Here is a 20,896-nt window from a genome sequence, read left to right as displayed (position 1 = left end):
AAGTTGTCCACCCATGAACAATATCCATATAGTTATACTGCATTATATAACTAGTTGCTCATCAGTTTACGCAGTTCTGAAGCTGCCTATCTCAGTTTTGCAAAAGTAAATATTTTATTTGACAAATATGTTTGAGGACCAAGTGGCATGTAATTATAATCGTACTTCTTCTCTTTAATCAACATCATATTCGTATACATCGCTCATTGTCATGATATGTATCATCATAATTAATTCCACATAATCTCTAGTCCATTAACAATAAATTATTATTATATTGTGCTAAAGATCGAACAAAATGACATGCACAAATTTTATACGTACCATGGAATATTTCAGAACGAAAATGATTCTCACATGTGAATATTATTATATTATTTAATCGTCAACATTATTTATATCTTGCTTACTGTCCGATCCTAATTGACAAATATTATACCTACGTAAACCAAGATTTCGAAGATAGACCCCCCCCCCTAGTATGGCGTACGGTTCACGGGTATCCTTGCGAGCCACTGTTCTTAGCACTCTAATTTATTGAAATAACTTACAGTACAATGGTACCCTTATTTGGTTCACAGTGAGAGAGTATTAAATGTAATACAATATTCCGTCCCAGTCTAAATAGTGAGTCAATATATTAGATTGTATATAGAAACTGGTAGGTACTGAGAACAGATGCTAAACAACGAAAACAAAACATAATTAAAAACCAGAGACAAAAATAATGTAAATATACATTAAATAATAAGTAAAACGAATATAAAGAGTTATCTACTAACATACTCCAGTAACACGAAGCTTATATATATATATATATATATATATATATATATATATATATATATATATATATATATATATATATATATATACAATCTTACCTTTCATCATGCTGTCTTGAATCTTCAGCGGTTCCTTGTTCTTGATAACATGGAAAAGAATCATCAACAGAAACAACAATTTCAGTTTTGCGACGTTTAGCTGCGGCTCGAGCAGATTTTGAGCGCTTATTTCGTTTTCTGGTTTTTAATAAAGGTCGTTTACGAGCCATTATGTATTTGCAGTATATCAGCTCACGCCTGATTGGTAACACCTTCAACTCGTTAGCTACACTGCGAAATAGGTGATAGTAGGACCTTGTAGTTGTAGAACATCCCGTCGAAAATGCGAGTGGCGCTAGCGTACAGATGTTCCTTTTAAAATGTTAACACTTTGTGCATTTATTCTCGAAATACATAAAGTACGTTGGTAGAACATGATGAAGTATAATATCGAGAGGAAGAAGACATTTCAGTGTTTAGAACGATATATAAATGTTGAAGATCGCTGGCCTCTTTCGACAAATATAAGTGATCAAAAAACGGATTTGCGCTGTGGTGTGCAGTTTAGTTGCATTTTTTCATTCCAATATCTAGTTCTTAAGATAATTGAAAACAAATCAAGCTTCAAGAAAAATTTAATACCATTTCATTCTAATCAATAATAATCAGGGAATAACATATTCAAGTTTTGGAACGAAATTTTTATTAATTATTGCTCTAAATTGGAACAAATGTTAATTAATTATTAGTTAATTATATAAGCGCATATTGATTATATCAACATAAAATTAATCATTACTACTTTTAAATATATTGCTATAATGTTATATACTCAGATCATTTCGATAAATTGCGTTTTTTAGTAATTCTGAGTAGAGTGCCAACGCCCTTAAATTGAGAACCCAGCAAATAGAGCGCCTGCCAGCTACGCTCCCTTCGAACCAATTATATGGACACCCTTGAGTCAGTGGCGGCACTAGGCTCGTAATAGTGTGTGTGGGCAAGAGGTGAGGCAAGAAAAATTTTGGAGAGGCGAGGTAACCACACTTGTTTTGTTTTGAATATAATAATAATAATAATAATAATAATAATAATAATAATAATAATAATAATAATAATAATAATAATAATATAATGCATTCTGACCTTCTACCAATCCAATTTATTTCTGACTGCACATCTTTATGCTTGTGAGTAGTAAAGGAACATCGGCAAATTTCTGGACACATTTTAATGTAATCACAACACAGGAACATAAACTGCAACAAATATGGAAAGAAGCATATCACAGTTAGGATGTCACGTTCAGTTCGTGCCACGAAGCAACTTTCCATATCCTTTTAATGTTGAGTTCCGCTGTAACTTTTCTTAATATAACGAATATTTTCATGATTCTTTTTGTTACTCATGAAACCAATTACGAAATTCTGTTATTTGCAGAAATATACGTTATTTAACTTTATAACACCATGTGGCTGCAGTTTATCAATAGTTATCAACGGAATTAAGTACAAAGAGCTTGTAAAATGTTCAACGTAAAACATGGAAACATGGTAATACTCAGGGGTTAGCTATACTCAGAAGAGTTAGTTAATTAGGGATCAGAACCAGCATTAAAGAATGCTGTAATGAACAAAGGTAGCTTTTATATCTGTAAACATGACAATAAACAACAAAGATTTCAATGTCATATTGATTTCAGGGCAAATTCTACAGCAGCAGTTCGTAATCATGAGTTCACCGGTTGTACATAGAAAAATGAGGAGGGCGAGAAAAATATTGGGGTGGCGGTCTCTCCTCCTTGCTCCCCTGTAGCGCCGCCATTGCCTAGAGTGTTATACTGATGTCAAGCAAGACGAGATGGGTTAGCTAAAGAGCATGGTAATTGGAACCCAATGAACATATGTCCTACGTCTGGATACAGGCCCGCAACCAGCCACAGAGGATTTTTTGGGGGTGGCATGAATATGTTAAGGGGGGCCAAGTCACTAAAAATTTTATTTCAATAGCTAAATTGTGTTTTTTGTATTAATAATAGCATTTTGTGTTAAGGTCTGAAGGGACCACAAAAAGTTTTGGGGGGCCAGCCCTCAAGACCCCCGAGGTTGCGGGCCTGTCTCGATAGTAGGGTGCATTTATGTTCGCGGGACAATCGAAGGGCTGACAATGGTCCGATACATTAGGCGGCTAGTTGCTCATGGGTAGGCTTCTCAGTTCGTATCAGGTAATCTACCAATAATGATAGAATACCACACTTGAACTGCAGTTTTTCGGTGCTTGCAATTCCTTGTCTTTCCCTGTATGTATGTCGGTTATTCGTTTATTTTGTTCCGTTCTTTCTGTTCTGATGTTATTGCCTTCGTTGGCATGTATCGTGATCGCCCCTGCCATCTATCGGAGAGAAAACAAAGTATTACGATCTGCGTTAATGTCAGTTGAAGATAACAAAATTAGATGAAAAACATATAAATAGTAAATTGTCTTTCTAATATAAATAGATTACAAATTTTTAGTTACTTTATTTTCCTGTTGTTAAAGGACTTCTTAAAGATTTATCATCATCAGAAATAATAAAACAAAGTTTTATTTCACCATTGTGTTCCCGTTGGCTCAGGGGGAAATTATCCCTCCGCTTAGCTACAATATTCCCTCGCCGAGGACATCCGATGGTGCTCAATGTGAATTACCAACATTTTTTCAGTACTACTTTTCACCCCACTTCCTATACTGTAAGTTTCCTGGGAAAATTTTGTATTTTGTGATCATCATTGTTCCCGTGGACCAACATGGTCAAGGTGCATGAGTTTAGTGCAGATGGTCTTGGGTTCGATAGGCAGTGGGATTAATCGAGCGTAGGCTGGTGGTCAGCCTCGTTGCTTCGCCATAGAGGATTTTCCTCAATGCTACCAGGCGAATATCGGGATGGTATACTTAAATATACACCCCGGGTGACTTCCTTTTTCTCTGTTGTTTGAGTTGAGTTGATTTTAACGTCCCGTTCAGCAGCGAGGCCATATGAGACGTGGACCTACTGATTAACGTGGAATCCGAACCACATGAGCTCGCGTCAGAAACCGAACCCGGGACTCCCACACGTATGCTAACCGCTTAGCCACGAAGGAGCTCTCTGTTGTTTGAAGTAGGTGGGTAATGTGTCTAATGCAATTGGCTTTGCAGGGTGCATCTGGAAATTTATTGAATAAATAATTGTATTGTTTATCTGAATTAAGAGGAACTGAAGTTGCACAGAGAGAACTTAATGGTATTGACAATATGATGCACTATAAACACACAGCATTCAGTCAAAAGTACTAGGTCTGGTCAGTCATATCATTCTTATTTGTAGCGTCAGCGAATTGAATGTTATTTTATTCTGTTTCAGGATTACTGTGAAATAAATAATTTGGATGTTTAGTTTGAGATGCCGACACTCTGTAGTATTTTTTTTTCTTTAGATTTTTTCTGTACTATCTATAATGTGTGTTCAACACAAATCGAATTCATAATTTTGAAAACAAGTAGTTATTGGTATATTAGCGTTTAACAGGGAAAACAAAATTCCCTCAGATAAGACATATAGCAATGGATAGCTAAACAAATTATAGAAACCAAACAACCAACCATTTGTTAGCCTGAGCCGCTCTAACGCCATCTGTTAGCAACCAGCTGAGTTACGCCCAGTCTAATGATGAACACGTGGTCAGTGTGCTGCGTCGCCTTGTCTGTTAACAAGTGTATCAGGAGCTTTCTTATACCGTCACTTGTTTTATTCACATGACTCCCCAATTTGCCTCACGATACTGGGTTGACGACGAAAATTGAGAAGCATCGGCCGGGAGACGAACCCGGGACCACACGGACGTGAGCCCAACGTTCTAATCACTAGACTACGGAGTCTCCTAAACAAAATGATAAATGTACATGCGTCGTTTTTGAGAAAATGGAGTTGAGTTGATTTTAGTTTAGCGTCCCTTTCAGCAGCGAGGCTATATGTGACGTGGACCTACTGATTAACGTGGAATCCGAACCACATGAGCTCCCACCGGGAATTGAACCCGGGTCTCCCATTGAGAAAATGGAGAAAAAGTCATTAATTTGTAAACCTAAAACTTGAAGCTGTAGGATAGCCACGCCACCTATTGAGATAAAACTAGTGTTGAAATATACACTCAATTAAGCTTTTCATTGTGACATTAGCAAAGGGACACAATATGGTTAATGAAATATACTTAAAATTATTCCGGTATTAAGTTAGCAATGTCAAAAGTTAAGATAGAGTATGTCAATCAATAGATGACATCAAACTAAACAAAATGACATGAGGATAAATCCTCATGCGTAGTTTTTCGAGAAGGTGGAGATAAATAAGTTTTTTAATACTGTAAAAAGTATGTCACTCGCTGTGAATAATAATTGATAGCTTTTATTCTATTGGAATATTTTATTTTATTTATGAACTGAATGAGAAATGTACACTGTTAAGTAGCATATTATATCTACTATTGTTGTTTGATGTTTGCTGATAGTGACACTCAGTGCTGACTAGGGATGGCCAATTGTGCAATTATTACTTTCCGGAATCCGGAAAGTGAAATCGGAAAATTACGGAATTCGGAAAAAATCGAATTTCGGAAAAAATCCGGATTTCAAAAAATCTGATTCGGAAAAATCCAAAATTCGGAAAAATTACGGAATTTTTCCGAAATCCAAAAAAATGAAATTTCCAATTCCAGAATCCGGAACATTTTGGCTATCTTTAGTCCTGACAGTGACATACTCCTAACAATAACATGTCATATTAATGACCATTATAATCTATCTTGCATTGCATCATTTCTTTTGACTGTGTTCACTGTATATAATATGTGGTTTATATGTGATGTAATAGCGCCTTGTGCTCTTCACAATTGTGAACTCCAAGACATCCATTAGTGTTATCCACTAGAAGAGACGAGACAAGAAAATATTAACAGTATTTCTCGTCTCGTTTGCTCTCATATTTTTTTGTAGAATTATTGTCTCGTCTCGATTCTCGAAAAAAATTTTCGTCTGTTATCGATTATCGGGAAGAGAGTTTGGCTTCGATTCTTGGCGGAAGTTCATGTGGTTCAGATTCCACGTTAAAACTGTAGGTCTGCGTCTCATATACTGTAGCCTCGTTGCTGAAATGGACGCTAAAAAGTCAAAATCAAATATGTGTATGACTACCCTTGATGAATTTCTTTCTACCCCACTGTATTTGTCCATTAATCTCAGAGCTACTACTACTACTACTACTACTACTATATTATTATTATTATTATTATTATTATTATTATTATTATTATTATTATTATTATTATTTTACAAGTCTTGAGATTAAAACATGTTTCTGTTGCTTGGTTCTAATACTATTTTACACCTTGTACCATATATTGGAACTTGACACTCCAAGTATTTTAAAATATAGCTTGAATAATAGTTGTTGTCAAGTATCTTTTACATAAACTTCGCATCAAGCAGTTTCATTCTATCCTCAAGTGATTCAAGTTTAAAATATGTTGTCCAGTCGTCTGATATTTTACAATAGTGATCTAAACCTAACTTAAAACAAAGCACTCTACTAAACCATTTTTATACCATTTTAATTCTATTTATGGATCTCTGTGTTTAAGCTGTTCCAAATAATCGATGCGTATTCTAATTTGGATCTAACCAACAGTTAGTATAAAAGTATATATGCATCTGGTCTACAAAAAGCAGGTCATTGATTAAACAGATTTGTTGCTTAGTTACATATATATTCTGTAAGTGTTCATTGAAACGTACCGAACTGGATCTTTTTGTTTATAAGACAGGGATGCGTTTGTTCAGAACGCAATGTGAAATGTAGATAGAGAAGGTTCTTGAGAAAGAACAGAAAATCATCTCAAATAAACTCACATTAAATCACATTAGCATCTTATGTTTATTATATGATGATGAAGCAAGGATGAAAAAAGAAAGAAAAATGCCCAATGAATTATAATTTTGCTATGGCTGTAATTTACCCCGAGAGATAGATGGATTACAATTTAGTGCCCCTTTCAGCAGGGAGACTATATGATATGTTAACCCTAGGGCTTAACGTGGAATCTAAACCACATGAGCTCCTGCCGGCAATCGAACTCTGCTTTCCCGACGCGATTTACCCCGAAAGAGAAATTAATTTAAAAATATGGTGTTTAGAAGAATTATCAGGAAAATTCTTGTCTTTTCACGAACTTCCACAATTTTACCCGTCATCCACACAAAAACTAAAAATATATATATCCGCAAAAAGTTATATTGATGTAAGTATCCACATATATTGACGTGGGTATCCGCATACAGGCAGATAAGTATTTGCCTCGGACAAATCCAAATTGACCGCGAAAGTTAAATGATTTGGTTGCGTACCCTTTAAAATGTGTTCAGTGGAAATCCGAAACTATGGGGTTAGTAACTCTGCGTCGGCAAGGCCGCGCGAGAGGAAAACCGCCTCCTGCTACACAGACTTGAGTCTTTTCGCGGCGTGCTTTTGTTTTTGAGACTTTTCTTGACTTGAGAGGCGAGAAGGAAAATCCTCTACGAGCCAGCGAGACGAGACGTTTTGCGATGCAATGTGATGTGAGCGCCAGTAAGCAAAAGCACGTGACATTGGTTCGAACGGACGAAGCAACAGATCTCAAGAGGCAAGTAAACTAAGTTCATGTCAGGAACGGACAAATAACGAAAAAAAGCAAATTCTGTCTCTTTTTCTATGGACGTAGCCTGGTTTTATCCTTTGGGAAATTTTGTTCTTTTGGCTTGCATTTTTCTTTCAAGAGAACAATCTGGTGATGTTTTTAAAACTTAAAATTTCAGCGTGTGACGAAGTTCTAGGAAGATTTAAGAGTGGGGAGTGCATGTCGTGTTCCAATTTCGTGCCAGCTGTGCTCTCGTCAGCCCTACAGGCTGTGTAGCGCGTGAACAATTTTTTCCTTGTAATTTTTTTCGGAGGGATGGAGCAGGATTTGATGCACACATTTCCGCCCATGTGTTGAGATGAAGTGATTTGTTCCGACGTTGCCGAGGCGTGCCTGTTGCCTACTCAAACGGACGAGTGTCTTTACATGTTACGTTCTCTTCCGTTATTCGCTTCTTGTATGTATGTATGCATGTGTGTGTGTGTGTAACCATGTTAGCGCGTGTGTGATGTTCAGAAATGACATGTGCTTGGACAATATATATTGAAGTTTGGTGACCTGTCTTAACCTGAAGATCATAACGTAAGGTAATTATTATATTTTATTCGTGTTTTTTTATTTTCTTGTATTCTTTTTCACTATTTATATTTTGATTAGATCATTGAAAATTAGTTACCAATACTGTGCCCGGGCGTAGGTTCCAGCGACATAACTATGCTAGTTGTCACCTGGGGCAAGAACTCGTCTTAGCGCCCCTCCCCCGCCCAACCAAACCAAAGTGCTCCCCAATTACACCTTATATTGACATCACACAATAATTCTCCTTTCTTCAAAGTTGTAAAGCTTGATTTCAAAACTGCAGTACATAATTTAATTTTTAGTACAAGATAAAACACCAAACTGTAATTAGTATTTGATTGCCAAATAATCTAAGTAAGAGTAGCGTGCTTGACGTATTCTTATAGTGTTATCATAATAACTGCAAATCACACTGTTTTTGGAACTATATCGGGATGTGCATTTGTGCAGAATGAATCAACAGTCTGGGAGTAGACTATTTAATTATAATAAACAGTCAAGCTATTCCCTCGAGTATTATGCTCAGACATTTTACAAATCTCTTAAATCGAAATAAGTTAAATGAAAACACAAAAAGCTGGAACTAAAATTTAATTTTTGCTGGTTCTTTCGGCTGCAAACGTTTTTGCAATGTTCTCAGAAGATAACTTTGAAGCTAACTTATGCTCTATGGATATGATGCTAAGTTTAGTGAGTCATTAGTGTCCTGTTAAGCTTCTGAGGTAGATTTCTATGATCTTAAGTTTGCTAAAACTCTTTTCCTTACCTTATAGTGAAAATAAATATTTGCCCAGTTTTGCGCCCTCGCAATACGGCTCCCGGGGCACAAGCCGTGTTTGCGTCCCCCCTAGTTACGTCGCTAGTAGGTTCTAGCTAAGCCCAAGTTAACGCCTAGGCTTAGTAGGCTGGAGCCTATAGCAACATATTTGGCTTTTTTCTCCTTATATATTACAGAATATTAACTAATTTTACTAACAAGGAAAGTACTTGATCTCGAAAGGGTGAATACGCACAAAAACGAACATGTGTAGTGTTAGCACCCCGGAATAGTGATGGGTAAATTCCCGGGAAGATATTTTTCGGGAATATTCCCTGGGAATATACCCGGGAAGATTCCCAAAATGGGAATTTATCCGGGAATTTATGTTCAATCAGAAAGAAAATTGCATTCTATTACTATATTATGATTTCAAAGTTGAATTAATTTTTATATCACAGCATATTATTACTTTTGTCCACAGAGGATTCTTTAAAATCTATATATTCTGAACGGTACTATGTTACTTTATTAACACTTTATTATATTTAGAGAGTACGCATAAATGTATATTTATTTACAATGTGTTCTATGAATTAAATGTGTGTGAAAAAATTATATAGTAACAGTTTAAATTTATATGTAAGTGGATTTGCTCAACTTGACTCTATTACTGATATTATAAACACATTAAATTTATAAATGTTATAAAACAATTAGATTGGGTAAATGCTACAAGATACATGTCTCACAAATTTATCAACATTTGCCCATACATATTTATGTTCACAAAATTTGCAAGATACTTACTTATCTTTATATTTTAGCACGTAACATTGCCATACACGACCTTTCATTCTACGTATTTCTCGAAATTCCATATGTTAATTCACATGTAAATGAAGTTCGAGTACCTCTTCAGAAATTCGAGTCAGAGAGAGGAGACAGATCGACGTCTATTACTAATGGTGGTTCAGGGTTTATTAATAGTACTTCATCTCTATTTCTACATAATTCTACATTACTTTACAAAATTGTTCCTTTTCATCATTCGTAAATTAGTACTTTGCTAATTTTGGATGTTCTTTAGCATTGGAGGCAAGCTTTTGCACCTATTTTTTCGATATTATATTCCGATGCGGTTGTTTTATGGTTTCATACGTTACATTACGTTACCAACATTAAATTCAGACAGCATTGCCGAGTGAGAGTTAGCGAGTGAAGGCGGGGTAGAGCCCCGCAGGGCACGTTGTTTTCTATCTTCTTTACCAACAATTCACTTTCTTTTCTCGCATAAATCACTTCCAATTACCTTTATGGTTTGTACAAATCGCCTACTGCCCTAAACAAAATTGTGTTCAATACTTTCTTGACTAATTGAACACCACTATCAACTCATTTGTTCCGTAAATCGTCCTACTTTTTGCTAGTTTTGGGCCCCCAATACTAAACAATTACCCTACCTTTTAGTGCAAACGGAAATGGTACTTAAAAACTTATATTATTAATTATGTCAAGTACAATCAAAAAAAATTTAAATTTTTTAACCTCCAAATTCTTTAAAATCTAGAAGTAAATCATAATATATTAAAATAAAGTAATTAGTCATATGGTTCTTATAATTTGGAAGATAAAGTAATGAAATGGAAATAAATTCCTTCCCGGGAATTTATAGGCCAGGGAAAAAAACCGGGAATATTCCCATTTTTAAATTCCTTCCCACCGGGAATATTCCCACTGCCCATCACTACCCCGGAAGCAAATAGTGATTTTCATTTTTCTGCAAGATGCTGTAACGTCCGCAACAGCAGGGCAAAGTAGAGCACGTGCCATTATTACAGGGCGTCTATACTGCCTGACCCCGGGCCATTTTCTGCAGAAAAGGGTAGAGTGAATGGAAAAATAGGCATACACGTATCCCATTATTTTTAGAGGCACACATTTTGAATGAAAAAAATGTGTCCCAGGGTCACTCGAAGGGTAGCAGAAAGGATCCAACCAAAATTTTCAAATGGTAAGGAAGTCAAGTAATATACGAGGGGCATTCAATAAGTAAAGAGACAAATTGCTATAGCTCAATAAAGATTTATTTCAATCTTTCAAAACTAGGGCTATTTTTCAATATAATCACCCTTTACAGTTATGCATTTGTCCCATCTTTCTTGCAGCTTCCTAATTCCCTTTCTAGGAATCTTTCGATTTACCCCGAAGCCACCTTTGCACCGCTGCCTTAACTTTCTCATTGTTAGCGAATCTTTTTCCACGTAGGGCGTCTTTGAGTGGTCCAAACAGGTAAAAATCAGATGGAGTGAGGTCTGGGTTGTAGGCAGGATGAGGTAAGACCTCCCAACCCAATTCTTGAAGCTTATCTCGGGTCAGCTGGGCTGTATCAGTCCGGGCGTTATCGTGCTGAAGAATGACTCCTTTTGACAAGAGTCCAAGGCGTTTGCTCCTGGTAGCTGGTTTAACTTTGTGTTTTAGCATCTCAGAATAGTATAGGCTATTGATAGTTCGCTGATCTTCAAGGAAATCGCAATAGATTGGACCCTGTGAGTCCCAAAAGATGGTCAGCAGCACTTTACCAGCGGAAGGTTGAACCTTGAATTTTTTGCGAACTGGAGAGCTAGTGTGTTTCCACTCCATACTTTTCCTTTTGGTCTCAGGGTCGTAGTGATGGATCCAGGCCTTGTCGCAAGTCACTATTCTTTAAAAAAAAAAAAAAAAAGCGTCCTTTTCAATCAAACTTCGTTGCGTTAAGGCTTGACAAATGGAAAGCCTTGATTCTTTATGAGCGTCAGTAAGCTGTCTGGGAACCCATCTGGCACACGTTTTTCTGTACTTTAAAATGCTCCTAATGACATTGTGAACAGTTCCAACACTTACTTGAACTTCCTCAGCTATCATTTCAACAGTACTTCTTCTGTTATCACGAATAAGTCCGTCAATCCTCGATTCCAACGAAGAACCAGAAACTTCCACTGGACGTCCACATCGGGGTTCATCACCTACACTTGTTCGGCCACTTTTAAACCGATCAACCCACTTGTACACATTTGCACGGTTCATACATCTGTTACGGTACTGTCTCAACATTCGAGAAAAAATTTCACTTGGTTTTACACCTTCTGCGACTAAAAACCTAATGACTGAGCGCTGTTCTTCTAAGGTGCAATCTTCTAGAGGACTTGCCATGATGAATTGATATTTTTGATGTTATGTTGACATAAGATTACGAAACAGCAGATCAGAGCATATCCCAAGGTTGCCAGCTAACACCCCTGAAAAAAAAATGATTAGTGTTAAAAATATAGACTTTGTCTCTTTACTTATTGAATGATCCTCGTATCATTGGAAAGATATTGTGAAAAGAAGGACGACGTGCAAGATGAAGCAAGTCCAGAGTATCTACGCTCACATTATACAAAATGGTAGACAGTCAAAATGTCAACACAGTTGTCATAAAAGAGTCTATGACCACCATTTTGCATAGGGTGCGCATACAGACTTGGGACTTGTTGCATATTTTTTCTTTTCACAATAGCTTTCAAACGATAAACTAAAGCGCCCTGGTTAAACAAAGTTAAAGTTATAGAGTTAATAGTTTTTTGAGTTTATATGTCATCAAGCATTCCGTGTATTGTTGTCTTGCTAGTATGATAATAAAAAGCTTGATCAGTATATACTTTCGACTGAATCAGTTTAATTTTAATACAGAGTGGGCACTGTCGCTCAGTGGTAGAACCCTTAACTCTGATGTTTGGGGTTTCTAGTTCGATCCCCGGTTAAGTAAGATCTTGGTAAAGAACATCGTGTCCGTGGGTTTTCTCGGAGTACTCCAGTTTCCTCCCACTTTCTCATTCCACCAATTCTTCCATCATCATTCACTTGCCTTAATCATCGTCTCCCTTAGCCTAAGGGACATAGTCGTGGGACGTTAAACTCAAAGATTTCATTTCATTTTCATTTTCAGCTTAATAGAGGACGAAGTTGTTGTACAGCATTATTGTTCAACCTTACGAAAACAAATCTTATTTATCGATTTTCTGGGAAACTACATTTGAAGATTCACCTCACCCGTTGCGTACATGTCTGGTACTTGAACTTTAAAAAAGAAAAATACTAACAATATTATAGCATTAATAACTTTCATTTCTTAGGGACACCTTTCGTACTTCCTTTCAAGATGGCGAACATTTCGTACATTCGCCCGGACTATCAAGAGTTCATTGTATCTAAACTATTATAAGGAACTTTCTTTTTTGTTTCCTTTGTCACACGTAGCATTAATGTTCCTTCATACGACAGCAGAAAAGTTGCAGAATTACGGGGGTAAAATTGAAAGAAAAGAAAAGTTATAGATCAAGTTAGAACATATATATATATATATATATATATATAATGTTTTAAAGTAAGTAATCCCAATTGAAAAGGAATAGTATAAAACTATTTGACGCCCAAGTTTCCCCCATTTCTTTTTTAGATTATTATTCGAAAAAGTAGCTAATCTTGTCGTTACACAAGGAATTACGAACGTCAGCTGATGTACTTGTTATTTAATTTGGTATTAGTATTGTGATGAGTCACTTAATCTCTTTATTATTGTTTCAGAAGCAAATGCCATTTGGTCTTTCTTTCCATTATATTCTGACACCTTTAAAAAAATATCTTTTCATAGTGGAGGGTTCATTCTTTTGTAAACAACATTTCAAGTTTTTGACATTTATTGTTCTGTACTCATACCACTAAATTAGTCCATTTATTACTCAGAATCATTGTTCAAGTCTATCTCTAGTAGCACAAGATTATATAAATCGAGGATGGTTTGTCAGGTTTAGAGTAATTTTTCACTGAGTTTCTGTATGCCTTCAATACCTATAAATATACAGCTTGATCACAGACAGCAATTGCTGGGAATTTAGTAGCTCAATAAAGTTTATACAGCATTGCATTGGCATGCATTTAAAAGACTTATCTAGGATTTAAAAAAAAAAACTTCTAGGTAATAAGTTTTTCGTTTACCTGTGTAATTAACAGACTTAAAACAAAAGAGGTTCTCAATTCAACTCCACATAAATCATCATCATCATCGTAGGCATTCTGCCATTAATGACAGGCAACTTGCCGCAACTGACGTGAGAAGCTTACATGCTCCACGGCAGGGTGGAAAAAAATCATGATTTTTTTCAAAAAAATCATTTTTGTTGATTTTTTTGATTTAAATCGATTTTTTTGATTTAAATCAAATCTTTTTCTTCGTATGATACAAGTCGCGAACTGAAGAAAAAACATTAGTATTAAATGTTAATTATGTCATTTAAGTGAAAGTATTGGGTTTTAATTTTGAATTAAATCCCAATCGTTAACTTATTTCAATCCCAAACAATGTTTCTTAAGCATTAAGGAAAAAGTACAGCAATGTATATCAACATGACACTTTTCTTTTCACGAAAGTTACTGATATTTGGCAGGGGCATATTTTTAAACAATTGGAACTAGCTAGCGGCACGAAATACATATAAAGTACATAAATTTCGCCTAAAATTAACTAACTCACTCTATGACCTATGGAACCCGGAGGTTCAATGCCATGTTTACAAAAGCTCTCCTGACTTCTATCCTTAGTCAACTGAATCCAGTTTCTATTTTATGTTCTTATTTCTGCGAGATCTATCTTAATATTGCCCTCCCATGTGCGACTAAGTCTTCCTAATGGTCGTTTTCCGATTGGACTTCCAGTTAAAACTTTGAAAGCGTTCCTACTTTCTTCCATTCTCGCTACAGTCCTGCCCACCTGAACCTCCAAGATTTGATGACCCTAACAATGTTTGGTGAATGGTATAAATTATGCAGTTTCTCATCATGAAGTTTTCGCCATTTCTCATTTCCGTTCCTTTTGGTTCCGAATATTCGTTTCAGGATTTTATTCTCAAATACTTTCAGTCTGCGTTCTTCCCTCAGCGTAAGCGACCATGTTTCACAACCATACAGCACAACAGGCATAATTATCGTTTTATATATTTTAAAGCTTCAAATTCCTCGACACAATTCGCGATGATAAGAGATTTTGAACTGAATAATAACACGAATTCCCTGAAGGAATTCCAAAATAAAAAAAATCAAGATGATCAGTTCCAGAAGAAGAAACTTGTGATTGTTAAAAATATGCTTTATGTGACGTGAAAAACAGTTCAAATGCGAGTTGTCCGTGCATTTAAGACATCTATACATAGCAGGCACGTTTTTATACTTTTCTGTTGGCTATTTTATTTCCTCTTACAATTTTTCCTGCACAGACACGGCAAATTTTCTGCAATCACATCGCAGATCTCGGCATGTTCTGCAATGGGGTCAAGTATCCACTTTATCAAAAGTATTATTCGATATTTTAACGCATCCAAAATTTGTCGTATTACGAGCCCGAGGAACTTCTATGTATTTAGTACATAAATTTCGCCCAAAATTTTAAAATCTATTTTTTTTTGTTTGTTTGTTTCGGAGAGGGGATCGAACCCTCTAAATACGCCCCTATTATCTGGAAACAAACAAATAGACATGAACACAAAAGAGCTTTCATCTTAAATGTCCATGGTGATTTCCCCGTTGGAACAGAAATTTTAAAACCCTGTGTTACAAAGAGAAGAAAGCAGGGTTCACCCGTAACCCGTTCAAACGGGATTTTCCCTGATAGTTCCCACATGATACTCGTTTCATGCTGTGCTTACATACATTTGAGTCTCATTGTATTATGATTATTATCTTCCATAATCGGAATAACAGAAGAGAAACGGGATTTTACTTACTTTCACTTTAAATTAATTGATTTCGGAATTTGATTTAAATCAACGATTTTTATTAAAAAAATCAAGTGATTTAAATCTTGATTAAAATCGTGATTTAAATCAGACTGATTTAAATCAATCCACCCTGCTCCACGGTCTTCAGCTAACTTCTTTGTCTTCATGCACGATTTTTCTGTTTTGATACTGTCTATGAATTATAACCTCCTTCGCCCTTTCCCTCTCTTTCCTGCTACCATACCCTGTAGCTCGTCCCTCGTGATACAGTTCTATCTTAGCCAATATCCCAACCAGATTCCTCTTTTCCTAATATCTAAGATTGATTTTTCTTTCCCATCATTCCTGTCATCCTTTTATTCGTTTTCTGCTCCGATGCAGCTAATTCTCTCCATTCTTCTCCACATCCATATTTCGAAAACTTCCAGTCTTTTTTTTTTTAATCACTTTTGAGTAATATTAATGTTTCTGTCCCATATAGTACAATATTCTACACAAAGCATTTGCCAGATCTTACGTTTTTCCGTAAGCTTTACGTTATATGTTTCTATTTTGCCCGTAAGACCATTTCTTCCGTTTTTAAAGTAAGTACAAAAAATGATAGTCGTGATCACTTTTCAAATGTTTTTATAAGCTAGTGCGAAAGATTTTTTAATGATTTTTTTAAGTGTTTTATTATTCTTGTCTTCTGTTTTTTTAGCACTTATCATTTTCTACTTCTTTTAGTGCTTTTCTTGAAGTTGATAATTGATTAATATCGTTTATTATTATTGCTTTTAGAGTATCTAGACTTAGCTTGTGAGGTCAATTTGCTCTGAAATAATTAAAAAATCAGTAACAGTGATGGAAAATGGATAAGAAGGTACCATCACAACGTTAGCCAGGTAGAGCTGAAGAAAATTCTGGAAGAAAAACTTGGTCTTTATGACCGTCTACCGGATACAAACCCATGATCTCTCTCGGAATCCTCATGCGTAGTTTACGAGAAAAAACTTTTTTTTTTGTAAACCTGAAGATTGCTGTTGTACGATAACAATTTCTTTTAGGATGAAACTAATCCTGAAGTACACACTAACCAAGTTTTTCATTATGATTTTAATAAAAATAAAATAAACATTTATGGTTAATGAGATATACAGTAACCTAAAATAATTAATTCTCAACCTTTAGTTTTTACTTTAACTACAATACTGTCGAAGGATGATCCTTATACCAATCGTTTGATCGCATCAAACCGAATAAAATGACATGGTACAGAGTCAGCGCCGTAACTTATTTTTTTTTTCTGGGGGGGAGCAAACATTAATGTTTCGGCCCCCTACAAATGTTGTTTTGGGCTCTTCCGCAAAATTCGAAAATAGACCTCTTCTTTCCATTTTTCTCTTGCTCTTTGTGCTCCCCGTGGAGCCTGTGGGCCCTCCTGCACGTCTCTGGACCCGTTCAATACATGAAAAATTAATTAAGGAGACAATATTGACAAATCTCAAAGCCATACGAACATATGTTATTTCTGGGGCCCCTAATAGTAGACATTTTTTACTGAAACGGGCCCACGACACATATTTGTTTTATTTACCTGTTGTGTCCTGTTTTGTTTATGTAATATAGTGAACCTGTTTGATGCTTCATTTATAATTTCATGTTCGTATCGTATATGGAGTAAGAAAATTTTGTCTTAAAGTGGGTCTTCCTCGAACAGTAGATAGCTTTCCTGAGGGGGGCAGTTGTTCCCTATCCCCCACAAGTTACGGCCCTGTTCAGGGTAAATTCTCATGTGTAGTTTTCTGGAAAATCGAGAAGTATTTTTTATGACGCTAAAATGTATAACTTTCGTTGCTAATAATTATAGTTTTGTCGCTAATAGCTACAAGATGGTTTATTTATTTATGTTGAGAAAAAAGTACTGTTGCGTAGCAAATTGTATTACATGCAGTGGCGGCGATTGGACGTTAAAAGTGTGGGGGGAAGGGCAAGACATGATCTAAATATTTGTATATCAATCTTAGTTTCCCTGGGCGTTTCTAACACTTTGTTTGACGAGAGGTTGTATAACTAATAGGATACTATCTTTTTCGGTTAAAATGCCGTATATCGTATTTCACATTTTATTAAGTAAATTGACAAAAGCAACGGAGATAGATACTAGCCCTTTGTACTCTTAAAACAACGAAAGTGTAAGAAGAGATTTGATTCCTTGCTCATGAACATCTTAAAATTCTGTCTTGGAAATTGTGTGATCAGATTATTTAGTACCAAATTTACAAATCAAATAAATAGAAAGGATAATACTTGTATTAATCATAGCAATGAATAACGAGTCTTGTTTTGTAGAAGTTATATTGAAACTGGGGATTAATGAGCAACTTAATTTTTAATTCCACAGATGCTATTAAATATATGTTATTACTCTTACAAAATGAAAGACAGTAAATACTACAAACATATGCTACCACATTTAAAGAAATATTTGCTTTTGCAGCTTCCGAAAACGTGTTCGTTGCCATTAGGGGTAGTTTTCATTTTCTTTGAACATATCAAAACACAATATTTAAAATCACTCCACACTCCACTTATACAAAATAATCCTAAAACCTAGAATTATGTTGAATTCACTAAATTTAATTGTATATACACTCGTACACCCCTAAACACACCATTTCACTCGTATATTACATTACAAAACAATGAAAAAGGTAGAAGCTGTTTCTTAATACGCTCTTTTAAATCAATATTCATTACTTTAGAAAGAAGATAAGTCATTTTAGGAACTGTCAATTTTTGTGCAATTAAAGAATAACTTATGAAATACTTCCTTTTTTGAGAAATGTTCTCTCAATTAGTTTCAAAGCGGCTGACTACCATATCGAGACCATGTAAGAAGGGGTTAAATCCATTTTTTAATTTTGTCAGGGAACGAACAAAAAGTGACGCCCTCATGTTTTCACAATTGTTGAACAACTTTTTTTTTTGTTTGTTTAGTGGTTGATTTCACTCATTTGTATTAAGTAGTGACCACTAAACAAAAGAAAATGTTCAACAATTCTAAAACATTAGTGCGTTACATTTCCTTCGTTTCCTGACAAAATTGAAAAATGGATTTAACAATTTTTGCTTCTATACCCCTAAATTGAAAGTATGCTGGAATTGTTGTGCTCCAATAGGTTAATTTCTGGGTTATTTTCCGTGACAATTAAAACGCAATTCCTGTAGCTTTCTTAACTTCACGGAAGGCAACCAATACGTAGTCATGCAACGGCAAATACTATATGGCACCATTTTTTTCCTGTGAAACAGTAATACATACAAAAACTTTACATTTCCAAATGAAACTATATACATTAATGTGTTACTTCAAAAAAGTGGGGTGGCAACTGCCCCCCTTTGCCCCCCCCCTAATCGCTGCCCATGGTTACATGTCTTCTAACACTTACACACGTGTTCCTAACAATAGTGTACAGTCAGCGACAAGAGTTCTTTCCATTTGATGAAATTAGTTGGGTAAATAACATCAGGATGGAAGGACAATTTAAGTACAGTTTTCACTAAATTAAAAAGAAGACATTTTTCTGTACGTTGAAGCCGTACCACCGTCGTACGTCCCAGCCCGTACCGGCGTACACTGTTCTTCCTAAAATAAATTTTACCAAACGTAAAGAACTTTTGTCACTGACTGTACATACTATTGTAGTTATAAGCTAGTATGCAGTTTCTTATTTATATATTTTTTTCTCTGCACTTTTGTATGTATGAATCGTGATACACCTGCTTCGACGCGATTGTAATACTTAACGCTGATGAAATACCTTGTAGAGATTCGGAAATAGCATAGAGATGACTTCCCATCCACACTTTACTTTACTTCTCCGTATCACTCTTATCGCCTCGTAAGAATAATGAGTGGGGCTAAAATCAACAATTGGAGAGAGAGAAATAGCTTGCTTGCTGAGGACTTCGCAAACCTTGTTGTTTGCACAGGCGAGGCAGACGGGATGTCACAATAAGAGAACCACCACCACAAAGCCACCTCTATTTGCTCTCAGATGAAATTATTTGGAAAAGAACGATTTCTTGTTGGTCTGAAATCGAATTCTCTGGAAACGCTTTTGTCGTGTGTATATTCACAATGATAAAATCGTGTTCATACTTCGGTGTGAAAGAGAAGGTAAGGGAATTTGTACTGTTTGCTCACTAATATATTGTAGAACATGCATACAGCATCTACAAACTATTAAACTTGGATGACATTCACTATAGAAGTAAAATAAACTAAACAATTTGGAAAGAAAAAAGTTACAGAAATTTTTTATATAACTTATTTCTTTCATGTGGACTATAAGGCTCTTGACAGAAATGCATTTGAAATGAATTATTTACCAACAATGAAACTATGAAATTATTATAAGCTGTAGCCCTATAGTTTCATAACATTAGGTTAGGTCAGTGATTCTCAACCTTTTTAGACTGACGACACGCTACTAATCACTCACGACATCGTGACACACCTATTGGATATTTTATTAATAATAATATGCATTATAGTAGTGTAAGGCTAATTGTCTACAAAGTAGTGCCTGTATGTAGTACTGAACATTGTTGTTGCCAGTGGAGACGCTGATTGGTAAAGTATATCTCAAAACCGATATTATTTAGTTATTAAACGTTTTATAATTTTAAAATTCTAAAATTTCGCGACACATCTATAAGGTTGCGTTCACATCAGTGTGTCACGACACAACGGTTGAGAACCACTGGGTTAGATTACCTAAATCAATGTGTATGTAAGGGCGCAATTTTACAATCGCAGAAAAGTTGAGGGGGAAACAATGCAGAAAGAAGGGGGAAGAAATAACGTTGGAGAGCAAGTGTTGGGAGGGTACGCGAAATCCTGGATTCACGAGTAGTATACATGCAAAACTATCTACTACGTTATTGACGTTCTTTTTCGTCGGGTTACCTCCAGCTCCTTTCACTTTCACTGAGAAGACGAGAAGCAGCACTGCGACGTCACAGAGCATTCAGTTGGAAATAACCGTATAAATGGTAAAGAATACGCCCCTATTTGGGATAGGCTAATATAAAGGTGAGATTAAAATTTCCATTACCTCCACACTTAGATATGAGACACAGGCTTCCCGACAGGGTTGGCAAAAACCATGTTTTTTTTAAACTGTTTTTTTGGTTTAAACCAGTTGTTTTTTTTAAAAAAGCTTCTTTTGCCATTACTATTCTTGATTTTATTTCACGTTCACATTTCAT

General features: G+C 35.6%; 1 protein-coding gene across 1 annotated transcript in view; it reads left to right on the top strand.

Annotated features, from left to right (window-relative positions):
- Window positions 1–7,408: 7,408 nt before the first annotated feature.
- Window positions 7,409–20,896, top strand: part of LOC145673369 (uncharacterized) — a 695,073-nt gene continuing 681,585 nt past the window's right edge. Inside the window, exon 1 of the mRNA XM_081743012.1 lies at window positions 7,409–8,097. The gene's annotated coding sequence lies outside the window, so the exon portion shown is untranslated. The remainder of the gene's footprint in view (window positions 8,098–20,896) is intronic.

The sequence above is a fragment of the Thermobia domestica genome, chromosome 16 (assembly GCF_964235325.1).
Source record: "Thermobia domestica chromosome 16, izTheDome1.hap1.1, whole genome shotgun sequence".
NCBI lineage: Eukaryota > Metazoa > Arthropoda > Insecta > Zygentoma > Lepismatidae > Thermobia > Thermobia domestica.
Note: the sequence above shows the minus strand (reverse complement) of the source record. Positions and strands in the feature narration are given on the sequence as shown.